Genomic DNA, 12204 nt, shown 5'->3' with positions numbered 1-12204 from the left:
GATCTCTCCCCCACCACAGCAGCCACAGAGCTGAGGCTGGGAAGGAGGGCTGTCTCTCTCCGGCAGCCGCAGCCCTGGAGCTGGGGAAAGTCGCCTCTTTCTCTGGCTGCCGCAGCCCTGCACATCCCAAATTCCCCCCACCCCCTCTTTTCACTCCACTGCCCCCTCCCACCTACCCCCTAGCAGAAGCATGGCAGCCCCGGGCCAGTGGTGCTGCCCCTCCACCAGCAGCAGCAGCAGTCCTGGGCCGCCCCCCCCGCCATCAGCAATACAGCAGTCCCAGGTCAGTGGGGCCGCCCCCCGCCAGCAGCAGCTGCTAGAGTTGCCAATTTTGGTTGGACGTATTCATGGAGGTTTTATCACATGACATAAATCTTTAACTAAACATTAATCTTTAATTCCTGGAGCCTCCAGGACAATCCTGGAGGGTTGACAGCCCTAGCAGCGGCAGCGGTGGTCCTGGGCCATCCCCCCGCCCCCAGCAGCGGCGGTCCCAGGCCGCACCCCCCCAGCACCGGCGAGTGCTCCAGAGGCTCCCCTCCAGAGCAGCAGCTGCACCCCCAGAACACCAAAGATTTAGTCAGGGGTGTATAGTATAAGTCATGGACAGGTCATGGGGCCATGAATTTTTGTTTATTATCCATGACCTGTCCATGACTTTTACTAAAAATGCCCATGACTAAATCTTAGCCTTAATTATAGTAATTCATCTTTTAAAATCTGATGGTGCTTCTGTGTAAAATATCATCAGTCAGAATTCTCCATGATAAAATAGACCCTACAGGAAGTTCCTCTCTATTTTGTGGATATTATTCCTTTTCCTCCCTCCCTCCATGCCATTGAAATCATAGTTCTGAAGTAAAGGCAAGTGGACTTAAATATCAGTTGTGAATTTAGAAGAAAAATCACCCAAGAGCCAGATCACGTCTCTTCTGTGTTTACCAGTAGATGGCGCACTAATCCACAGTTTTAAAAAATAGGTGTGTACTGGGTGTAACCATGATGAATCACTTCCCCATTCATTGCAGAAAATGTTCTCATTTCAAATTTTAAGGGTGGATTAAGTTGTGAGTCTTAATCCAACAGGGATATTTTGTTATGACATTTCAGTCATACTGACTGTACTTTAACTTGGATTAAATTAGTATTGTGGCAAACATGACACTGAATTGCTAACCAGAAAGTAGGAAGGATTAGGTTTACATATTCATAAACACAATTGTAAAGAGTCTTCCTCCAGTTCCAAGTACACTAATGAAAATTGTGTGGGTAGGAATAAATTGTGGCTACGGGTAATTGAAATACAATGACAAATGTATTCGTGTAAATGACAATTTGCTTTGGTCTGAGTCATCTGTGTGGAAGTAATTGTTGTTGCTATGTGATGTTAAATTCATATTATGTATTCCTAGCACAGTATAGCCTTTCATTTGAAACATCCTGATTTTTCTTCATTTAGAAGAAACTGACAACATACGGAACTGAAAAGATACATCTAGAGAAGCATTTTGAGTGATAATTCTGCTCTGAGTTAAACAAACAACTCCACTGACTGGCCTGGAGTCCCTGTGGATTTACATTGATATTATGAATCTGTCCTCTGCTAGTCTGTAGTCACAGACTGTACCTACAAAAGCAAAATAAAAGGTCAGACTGGGAGGTTTGAAAGACTCAAAACCACAGCTTACTTCCTGTAAAATGTTCTTTCATTTCTTTGCTTCAGTTTCAAGAGATGAAGCAATCCTGTATTTTACAACAGTGGGGAAATCCAAGCTTTTATAGAAACACACCCCTCATTTAGAAAGATTAAATTGCGATATCAGGCAGAAGGATTGGTCATGTAATGCTATGGTGATGTCTTTCATTTATGAACTGGGCAGAACAAACAAACAGTTGCTTTGACTTGCTAAATGTCTGTGAGTGACTCCATATAGTCCATCATCTTCTATTTTACATTATAACAAACATACAACAGAGAATTAAATAAACTCGCAAGATTTCTTGAAATTCATTTCATCAAGAGTTGCTGCAAAGTAAGTTTCATTTTCTAGACAGCTGTACATGCGGACAATACTGCAAAATACCACAGAATGTCCTCTGCATGAACTGTGTTTGCAATGCAGAAATGAAACGAAACACCATACACAGCAGTCTACCCTCCATGTTTATTGCCATCAAACTTCTAAAGGTTGTCTCACAGTAATATAACTAATATGCTCAGCTACAGCAGTTTCCAGGTGCATTATAAGAAGTGGAATCCCATTTTGACACCTTGACTGTTCTGTCCTGGGGCCTGGAATTGCTGTTGGTGGGCCTGACCTTGCCCTTAGCATTTATGCTTCTGTGCTGCTTCTTTCTTGCACTGACAGCTGAATTTAACCTCCTACTTCTCTCTGTTCCTTTTACCCACATAAACATCTACATTCTTCTGCTGGTACAAGGTGTGTATGTGAGAAAGACAGAGAGAAAGAGCTGGGGATAGTGCAGATAAAATTGGTTCACTGGGAGACCAAGATACCAACTGAACAACATTAGACTCCAGCGTGTTAGTATGCATTGCAGCCTGGCATGAACATCTTAATATTTCTGGGCCAAATTTTACCATCTTTAATCGAAGTCAATGAGAGTTTTGTTTAATGACTGCAACATCTGGCCTGGTATTACTAATCATTTGTGGAGTCCAGATCAAGTCAATGGATAGCAGCTCTGATCAGTGCTGTGATGTTGGTTATATTGCCATCTTTCACTTGACTTGGTCAAAACACAAACTAAACTTATGCCTTATCCACTTATGCCCTATCCACTTATGCTCCTTTATGGTAACCAAGGAACTAGAGGACTCTCTGTGCCCCTTATGCCCCCAGCCTTGGGCCTCCATTTGTCTGACTGGATCCTTGCTTGGGAGGATAGAAAAAACAAGTCACCAGGCCCTTTAGCTTTTTATTTTAGTTGAGCACCTAATTCTCCACTTTGTTATATATCCATTCCCACCAATATAACCCTTCTAGTTTCAGCAGAGCCACACTGGGATAAAAGTGGAGTAAGGGAATGGAAGATCAGATCCCTAAATTACCTTTCACTGGTTCTACATTATGCATATGAGCTTTTATTAAAACTCATCTCATTGAGAGACTTTATTTCCCACAACTTTGAAACACCTCCAAATTACTTCATCACATGTCCATCTCTAATCATGTTAATCCCTCACCCGTTAGTCTCTGCTGAACAATGCTCGTCATGTCTGTGGTATAGTGAAAGATACACACTGAATAGAGCTTTAAAAGTGGACAGGATGGTCAAATTCTGCTGTCCTTTGTTGAGCAAAACTTCCATTGACTTCAATAGGAGTTTTGTATCAGGGGGTAGCCGTGTTAGTCTGTATCTACAAAAACAACAAGGAGTCTGGTGGCACCTTAAAGACTAACAGATTTATTTGGGCATAAGCTTTCGTGAGTAAAAACCTCACTTCTTCGGATGCATAGAGTGAAATAGGAGTTTTGTTTGTTTTAGGACTGCAGGATTTGGCCCATAGAACCATACAGGAGGGAGTGTCTCTGTCTCTCTCCTAGACAGGTTATTAAATTATTTCTATTTCTTAACAGCTAGACCAACAGGAACTTAAAAGTGACTCCTTGTTTTGCATATTGCAATAGGTTTCACTTCAAGTTAATGCACACGTAAATGCTTGAATAGGAAGACATCAAAATCCTAGATTTCCACTGTATTTTTCTAAAAAAAATTTAAAGTATCAGTATGAGATTTGTGATACTAACTCAGTGTGCTCACTGAAATAAATGGGAAAACTGCCAAAGACTCACGTTATCCTTTTAAGTGTAGTATTATATCTCATTTATAATAAGTATCTGTAAGCATCTGGTACAAATGTAAAATACAGAAATAACTGACTATGATTTTGCTTCGTATTTCTGTTGCTGCTGGTATCAAGGCAGACGCTGCAGTCTTTTACCAAGCCAAATGCTCTCTGGGGATTTTTCTGACCATAACACAAGCTTCCACCAACAGCAAAACAGAAGGGAGTATTGCATCATTATAGGGAATATTCTTACACATAAACTGTTGAGAAGAGCCCTCCCCAAGTCAGGTACTTGTAGTAAATCAGTGCCTCACTACAGCATAACCATGTTTTGCTTTGGCAATCTGATAAGAGTTTTCTGTTACTGACAGAGCTTAAAATGATTTTTTGTGTTTACTTCCTTGTTTGTACACTAGCATTATCAACTGTGAGAATAGTATTTGGTAGTTACCAGCTCTTGCAGAGCCAAGAGATGGAAAGAGAAGAAAAAAAGCTCTCTTTGCAATCCTGCTGAAATACATTACACAAAATGGGTGTAAATTATTACCCTTCTGATTTAGTAGTAGTATTTTACACTCACTTTGCACTCATGTAAGTGATTATACATGGGTAATGGAGAATCTAGCCCATTGACATCAATGGAGCTACACTTATCTACAAGAGCTGAGGATCTGGCCCAGAGATTAATCCACCCATTGATTACTGTTTTAGGACAGGTTACACAATTACAGAAAACATTTCAGCTCTTATTGCCTATAGGACATAAGCAGCAACAATCCCGTCCTCCATTTTAAACATTTGCTACCTTTTAAATGAAATGAGATACATGCCTGCACTAACAGGTAAACATTGCACCATGGACTGAGGAGGCTCCAGTGAACCATCTGAAGAATGAATTCTACAGCTGAGACTCCTCTACCAAGAATGGAAATCACCAGAAGCACCTCAACCAATCTCAGCAGTCAGGATGATGGTGCACAGGGAGAGATCATTTAAATGTTTCTCCCCCGATCCCAAATATGTTTATTGCAATTAAGAAGTGACAAATATCAGATTCTCAAAAACTATGCCTCCCCAATTGAAAAAGAAGTTTAGACACATTTATTTTTAAGAAGTAAGTATTTGAGATGCTGTGGTTTTCCAAGTCCCCAGCTAATCAAGTCGCACCTAGAAACTCCTGCCTGATTTCTCCATCTTGCACAATTCAATGTTGTTTGTTGAGATAAACCAAATCTGATAACAATACAGCACTTTGATTCTATAGGGATTTCTCAATTAAAAGTCTGCTTACCCCAAAACACTGAAATAAGCAAGGGTTTGCATAACAGCTCCTGCTATTCACATGCAGCATGGATAAAAACATGATTAAATAAATAAATAAAAATAAACCTATTTAAAATTACATCTGAAATAACAACCTATTTTAAGGCCTAAACTTATTACAATATATTAAAATCATTGAAGTTGAATAAAAAAATATTAAGTAGTATATGTTTGCTGTTAACATTTTAAAGAAGTCAAACCACTGAACTGGTGGAAGTCAGTGATTAGGCATCTGGAACCAGAGTCTGTTGAAATGCTAAACCAGCTTAGTTTTTGACAGCAGTAGCCTCTTCTGCAGGTGCAGAGAGAATATTTCCTTAATTTCAGTTTATTCAATTAGTTCAGTTCAATAACTAGTTCATTCAAAAGAAACGTGTTGTCAGCTGAAAAAGCAAAAATGCTTGTTTCCCTCTTCCAATCTGTAAATGAAAACTAGGTATAAGAGGACAAGATCTATCAGTTCTCAAATCCTGAAGGACATGGTAACCAGAAACAATCAGTTCAATTCACTACCTACAGATAATGCTTCCTTTGTTTAATAAATCCGTTAGTTTTAACTGTTTAACTGTTTTGATAAACATGTTTTGATAAACTTTTTTCTCTTATGTATCCAGCACTTTTAAGGTAGTTTTATTTAATCTAATAAAATCTAATAAAAAGAAATTTAAAATGCTGTTTTTGTGCATTATAATTTAATTCCAATTTTCATCCAAATAGATCTTGACATAAATCCTACTAAAAAAATTAAATCATCTAGTAAATAAGAAATGCATCATTCAATATTTTCAAACATAATAGAAAAAATGTAAAAATAAGAATCTGAATAAGTGCATGTTAAGTTATATAATTGCTTAAATAAGTGTGTGTGTGTGTGTGTATATAGTATATCCTATATAAAAAGTGTATTTTACCATCAATTTTGTGCAGCACTCCTCATTCACATAAACAGGGAGTTCTGCTTTAAAACCATTGCCACAATATGGCTCCAATTTAAGAATCTTAGTCTACGGCCCTTGCTTTAGCAAATTCGAGAGTGACATTAATCGGAGTTTGTGTTGAGAAAAGAGTTGGAACCTAAGGAAATATCATTTGCAGAATTAGTTTAAAAAGAAAAGGGAGAACACAAGGAAAAAATGATGTTTTCCAGCTCTTCTTTGGCAGGACGTCAGGGTCTGCAAAGCAGTGAAGATGTGGTTTGCAGCCTATGAGACTGGCAGTGTTGGAGGACTCCATTGTTACTGCACTGAATTGCTGGATCAGCTCTGGCCTTTGGAGTCGGGGATGTGGAAAATGTACAATTTCCTTTGCAGTTTTCCTGTCAGGAAACTAAGCAGGTCAATCAAATTTCACTAGTGAAAACAGGGCTTGGTCAAACTGCAGGATCCTATGGTAGAAGCAGATAAGGAACAGACTTTCATACAACATCATTGGTAAAGACATGGCTTCTGGTTGCTTTCAGCCACACAATCAGGAAATAGCTAGCAGTGGACGGGTGCCGGGTCCCTGAGATTTCCCTGACACTATTTAGGAAGGCAGCAAGCCAGTCCCTGGTATAAAAAAGGTTGAGAAACAGTGCTTTAGAAGACATCCCTCAACACAGACCGCTCTTCAGGACTTTCTATCTTCAGTGGGATAGACTAGATCTGCATTCTCTTAACTTGTCCAGAAATTCTCGGTAAGATATAAGAGAGTAAAATGATCTATTATGGGATAAAGGATAATGATATCATAATGAGGCCAAAACCAGCTAAGAAGGGAGTTTTCCCCAAACCTTGCTGAAGTTGAATCTCAGAAAGTTAAGTGCTGGCAGTTTAACAGAAGCCAGTGGGAGGGGCTGCTAAGGTAACTCAACATTCTTGTACTAAAGCTCTTATAGAGAAATTCTTCAAAGGAGGGGCTTCCAATGGGAGGCCAAGACAAAACCCAAAAGCGTCAAGAGGAGGGGTATTTGGAGTTAGACATCAATGAGAGCAGATGAAATGCTGCTTGGTTTATTAGACTCCTCAAATCTAAAGAAAGTTTATGTTTGAAGGACACTGTCTTCATGGTGCATGCAGTGGTTTGTAACATTCCTTACACAAGAGGCAATATGAAGCCAGGAATTAGAGAGCTGTGATTGTGTTCTAGTTAGCACCAAGTTACAACCATTTTTGTATTTTTAAGAAGGATCATGGGAGGGCCACTCAAATAAATACAAGTTTCCTTTTGGGCATATTCTCAAAGAAGGCCTTGTATGGGAAGATACTTATACATCACCTAAGATCTACTGAATCTTAGGCATCAGAGAAGCACAGCTACAGAGAACCTTCAGGATTTCTGCTATTTACCCAAAGAATAACATTTAACAATAATGTTGGGGCAATGAAGTACGGAACATCACAGAAACGATATAGTTTTCCAAAATATATTTATATGGAAACCTGCCGACTTGAGCTTGCTTGCTAATGTAACTGGAGTCACATCCTTACTTTTTCTTGGGATGCAACTGATCTAACTGGAATCCATTTCAGTTTCACTCTATGCTATAATCAGGACACCAGCAGGCTCTCTGTCTTGTAATTCAGTTGGAGAACCATCTTTATTTATTGAATAAATTAAAAGGACCAAATCTTGTAGTTCTTACTCGCCCTCAGTAAGTCAAATGTCCCATTTAAATCAATGGAACTTTTGTCTGAGTGAGGACTGTCTGGTTTATCTCTACAATCTGAAGCTAAATAGATTAAAGGTGGAAAGTACAAAGGTGCAAACACACAGCATACTACAGGTTAAAAAACCAAATATATCACTTTGTCTTTTCCCAACAATCTTTCTTGTTGCTGGAAAGTTAATCACTGCTTAAAAATATAGTGAATCTGTGCCTTTTTCAATCATCTCCTTGGGATTTTCTTGCAGAAAGCAGTTATGAGACTCACTAAAACACAGAGCAACTACCTTTCTTAGCCCTTTGATCCAAGGGACTGCTGGGGGCTTAATCAACCCCACAAGTTGGAGCAGCCTCGGGGCATCTCTAGTATGCACCCACAGATAATAGTCCCTAAAGAACTCTTTCACCACCCAGGATCACAAGAGTGCATAACACTCTGGCCTTGTCCCTTTTCCTCCCACTCTGTCTTGGTAGGTCCTATATGTCAAGCAGGGCCAGGTGGGGTTGGTGTAAACTTACTTAGCTGAGCTTTGCTTGAAGAATCCTCCTTAGCTGTTGTCTTAATGCAGCTCTCAGTCCCCTTTGTTGTGCAAGGGGGACTTGAGGGATGCCAAAGAGCTGGCCCTAACGCTATAAAGAGAGACTGCATCTCAATTAACTGCAGCAAGCAAACACACACATATTAGGAGGACATTTAATAATATCAAATTCTTCAGTTTTTGAGTGAATGTAGTGCTTGTAAAAAGTTTTGGCCTGGCAGTTCTGGAGATCAAAATCCTCTGTTTATCTATAGACCAAGTGCAACATGGGCTGCGGTGGTGCAGGTTTCACCATGTGGCCCGGTGAAATTGTTTCATCTTTGATGTGGAGGGGAAATGGTGCCTCAGACTCCATGCCCATTCACTCCTTGGAATTTTTCTGTGTGCACCAGTTATAGTGCCAGTTACAATAGTGGTGGTTTTGAGATGCAAGATAACTTTCAACCATTGTTGTGCCTGTTCTGGACTCAGCACCCTGGAGGTAAATGGTTACCTAGCCCAACTCCAGTGCTTTGATGTGTTCAGTTCTTCGTAGATTTATTTTCCTTTCCATTTGAATGATTTTTGTAGGCCACATTGTTGTATTGAAACACTCCCCATATGGCGGCAGAATGCTGTAAATTAGAAATCTCACATTGGAATATGAATTAAAAATGCACTGAATAGCAATGCCATATTTATAAAGCTTTCTTGGGAAACATCCAACAGCAAGGTACTGCCAGAATCAATCAATGAATCATTCCCATTACTGCTGTTTGTGCTCTACAATTAGTCTTAGAGCAAAAAGCCTGTTTTACTAAATGAGTCAAATGATAACTGTAGGATGAACAGCTTGTTTCAATGATTGCATCACCCACCTTCCAAGTTATTTACTTCAAAAACCACATGCACAAAAGAAATAGCTATGATAGTAGAATACTGGTTAGTAGCACCTTGCTGTAGAAAAGCACAGCTGTTCTGGCAGGAAGTCGAAGATAACACCAGGGAAGTGCTGACATGCATAATTGGGTATATAAATCTTATATACTTTGGATTAGGGTGGCAACAACCCATTGTAAAAGTATCAGAGAAATGACACGCAATGAACACCAGATCCTCCATTTTGTTCCATTGCCTCTCAAAGAACGACACCAATTTATACCAGCTGAGAAACTGGCTGACTGAGTGACTAAATATTTATCAGAAATTTAAATATAAGGGTTTTAAAATCCAAACAAAGTGTATTCTCTGGTAAGAACACAGCTCTAACCTATACATCTTGAACCCAAACAGAAAGATGAAGTAAAAAGTACCCTTGCCTACTGTGTTTTAGCTATAAATTTCTCCATAAATTGAGAATCTCTTAAAACAATGTATGTGATATTGGAATATGCAGGAGAAATTAGGCCCCCCAATTTAACATCAATATTTATATGTATTTAGCATTAACTTTCAATGTGTTGCACCAGTTTTATGCTGGTGCAACTCCTTTGAAGTCAAAATGTCAAGCTCACATACTCTGTATTAGTGATCACATTTACAGGTAGTTAGAAGTATTTACTGAGGCTTTTCTTATCTGTTTAGATAACTTTGAATTAAGAAAATTTATAGAAATTGATACAGATGAAAAGAACTGACTCTGGGAAGTGAGTTAAGACATTTGTTGATTGGTTCTTAATAGTATTTATGAATTATTAGGGTTTTTTGGGTATCAAGCTCTCCTAAGAGCAAGCTAGTGTTTTGATAATTTGCCTGTAAGAGTATTTTGACCTGAAATTAGCAATAAGAGCCAAAACTGCACAATAGTCTTTAGTTATTGATGTCCAGAGTTTGAAATATCAGTTGTCCCTGTTACATCTTTCATGTAAAGGCACATAACTAACACTTTCAAATCGGGACATTGATGGTTCAGAAACGTTCTCCCTAAAAGTGAGAACTGAAGGAATATAGGAATTGCCATGAGATTTATCAAGTTCAGTATCCTATCTTGGGCAGTGGGCTATACAAGAACTATATGATGGATATACAGCCTTGTGCAGGAGCTCAAGTTGTCCATGTACGATTGTTTCAGTACTGATTCTTGCTTATAAGAGTTTAAACCCAGCATATATATATACACACGCTTGTCTTTTTCTGACTAAATCAGGAACTTCATTACGTAAGTAAGTACACACACAAAAACCTAAATCTACTTTCCTAACAAAAATATTTACATAGTCTCTTGTCTGCCTAAACAAGCACTACTATTTCTGGAGATGCAGGACAGGAGGTTGGCCATACATTAAATGTTCCTGATTGATTGAGCTTCAATCTGAACAGTTACTTGCTGAACAAGCATCTTTTTCTATGAAAGCAGATAAAGCCAGAGTTGAAGACTGCAGTGTGCTAATTTGTTCAACTGGTATTTAATTCAAAGATGCCTAACTTACTATGCCAGCTATGAAAAGCTGACATTTATGACCATCTACATCCCCATCGATACTAGGAAAAGTAGAGACCAGCAACTGGCACAAATACACCCTGGAGTCCTCATGTGCTATTTGCTTAAATTGGCTCTGGCAGTCAGGCTGAGAGAATCTGAGACTTGGTCAAATTCAGCCCTAGTGTAAACAGGCAGAGTTCCCTTAAAGTCAATGGAATTGTACCTGCTCACACCAATACTGTATAAGATTTTTGAGGAGCAAAACAAAAGCGCAACTTACATCCTAATTCCAGAGCCCAGACATCAGAGCTACTAGCCTAGGTGAACTGCAGCACTTCTGTGGGCCAATTGCTGTGGAGGCCTGGTTTCCTCTTGATTTGGTCTCTATGCATCTCTTTTAAATAGCTCATTTTATTTTTACTTTAGGAGGCAGCCTGGTCCGATGGATAGGGCAGCAGACTGGGAACTGGAAGACCTCACTTCTATTCCTGTCTGTTTGACCTTAGACAAATCATTTCACCTCTCTGTGCTTCTGTTTTCCCTTCCACTCTTTGTGCATCTTACCTATTTACATTGTAAGCTCTCTGCGGTAGGGACCGTCTTTTACTATACGTTTGTACAGTGCTTAGCACAATGTGGCTCTGATCTTGGTTGAGGCCTCTATTATTATAATAAAAATAGTTAATAAATTAAGTAAGAGTTTATTTTATAAATGATCAAATACAAAAGAATAGAGCAACATGACAGAGAACATATAAAGTGATTGGGTCTTTGGTTGCTGGGCTTCATTTACATTTTTACAATGGAGTTTTTCAGAGTAGTGTACATTTTACTTAGGAAGATTGTGTACTTGTGGATTCATCATGGTGAATCAAACACGAGATACACAAATAACTGCAGATAGCTGATTTGGCCACAGTTGATGTGCAGAGAAAGGATCTCCCAGCAGATGGGCAGCTTGTATGCAGCATTTTGTTTCTTTGGTTTTGCTGAGAGTTTCAGCTGGCTGTTTTGAAGTGATGAATTTGTCCATTTATTTACAGAGTTGCACGAAGCAGCTCATGGAGTCTCAACAATGAATTATGACTCTCAGTGAATATGGTTATAGTTCCAGTTTGTATACTTCGTGTAAAAGCAGTCTCCTTTCTTCTTTCACTTCCTTTCAAACGTGTATTTTATATGATCAGCCACCTGTGCTGAGAAAACAATGACCCTGAACTCCAATTATGTAGGCCTGATGTTAGTGCGGCTTTTTACTTGCCTATTAAAATTAAACAAACACAGCATTACACATTTGATTCAGGTTTGTAATTTAGATGAAAGCTAGAAGTGACTGTTCTAGGGTCAGGGGCTAGACAAGGGGCCAGGTGTGACAAGACAGTGGTTCATTTAAAAATAATTGACAGGATAGAGAATGTGTCAAAGGAGGGAGAAAAAGAGGTGGACTTTGATTTCTGCAGTCTCTAAAAAAAAAAAAAAAAAA

This window comes from Terrapene carolina, unplaced genomic scaffold (genome assembly GCF_002925995.2).
Source record: "Terrapene carolina triunguis isolate 2854851 unplaced genomic scaffold, T_m_triunguis-2.0 Scaffold67, whole genome shotgun sequence".
In the NCBI taxonomy this organism is placed as follows: Eukaryota; Metazoa; Chordata; order Testudines; family Emydidae; genus Terrapene; species Terrapene triunguis.
Note: the sequence above shows the minus strand (reverse complement) of the source record.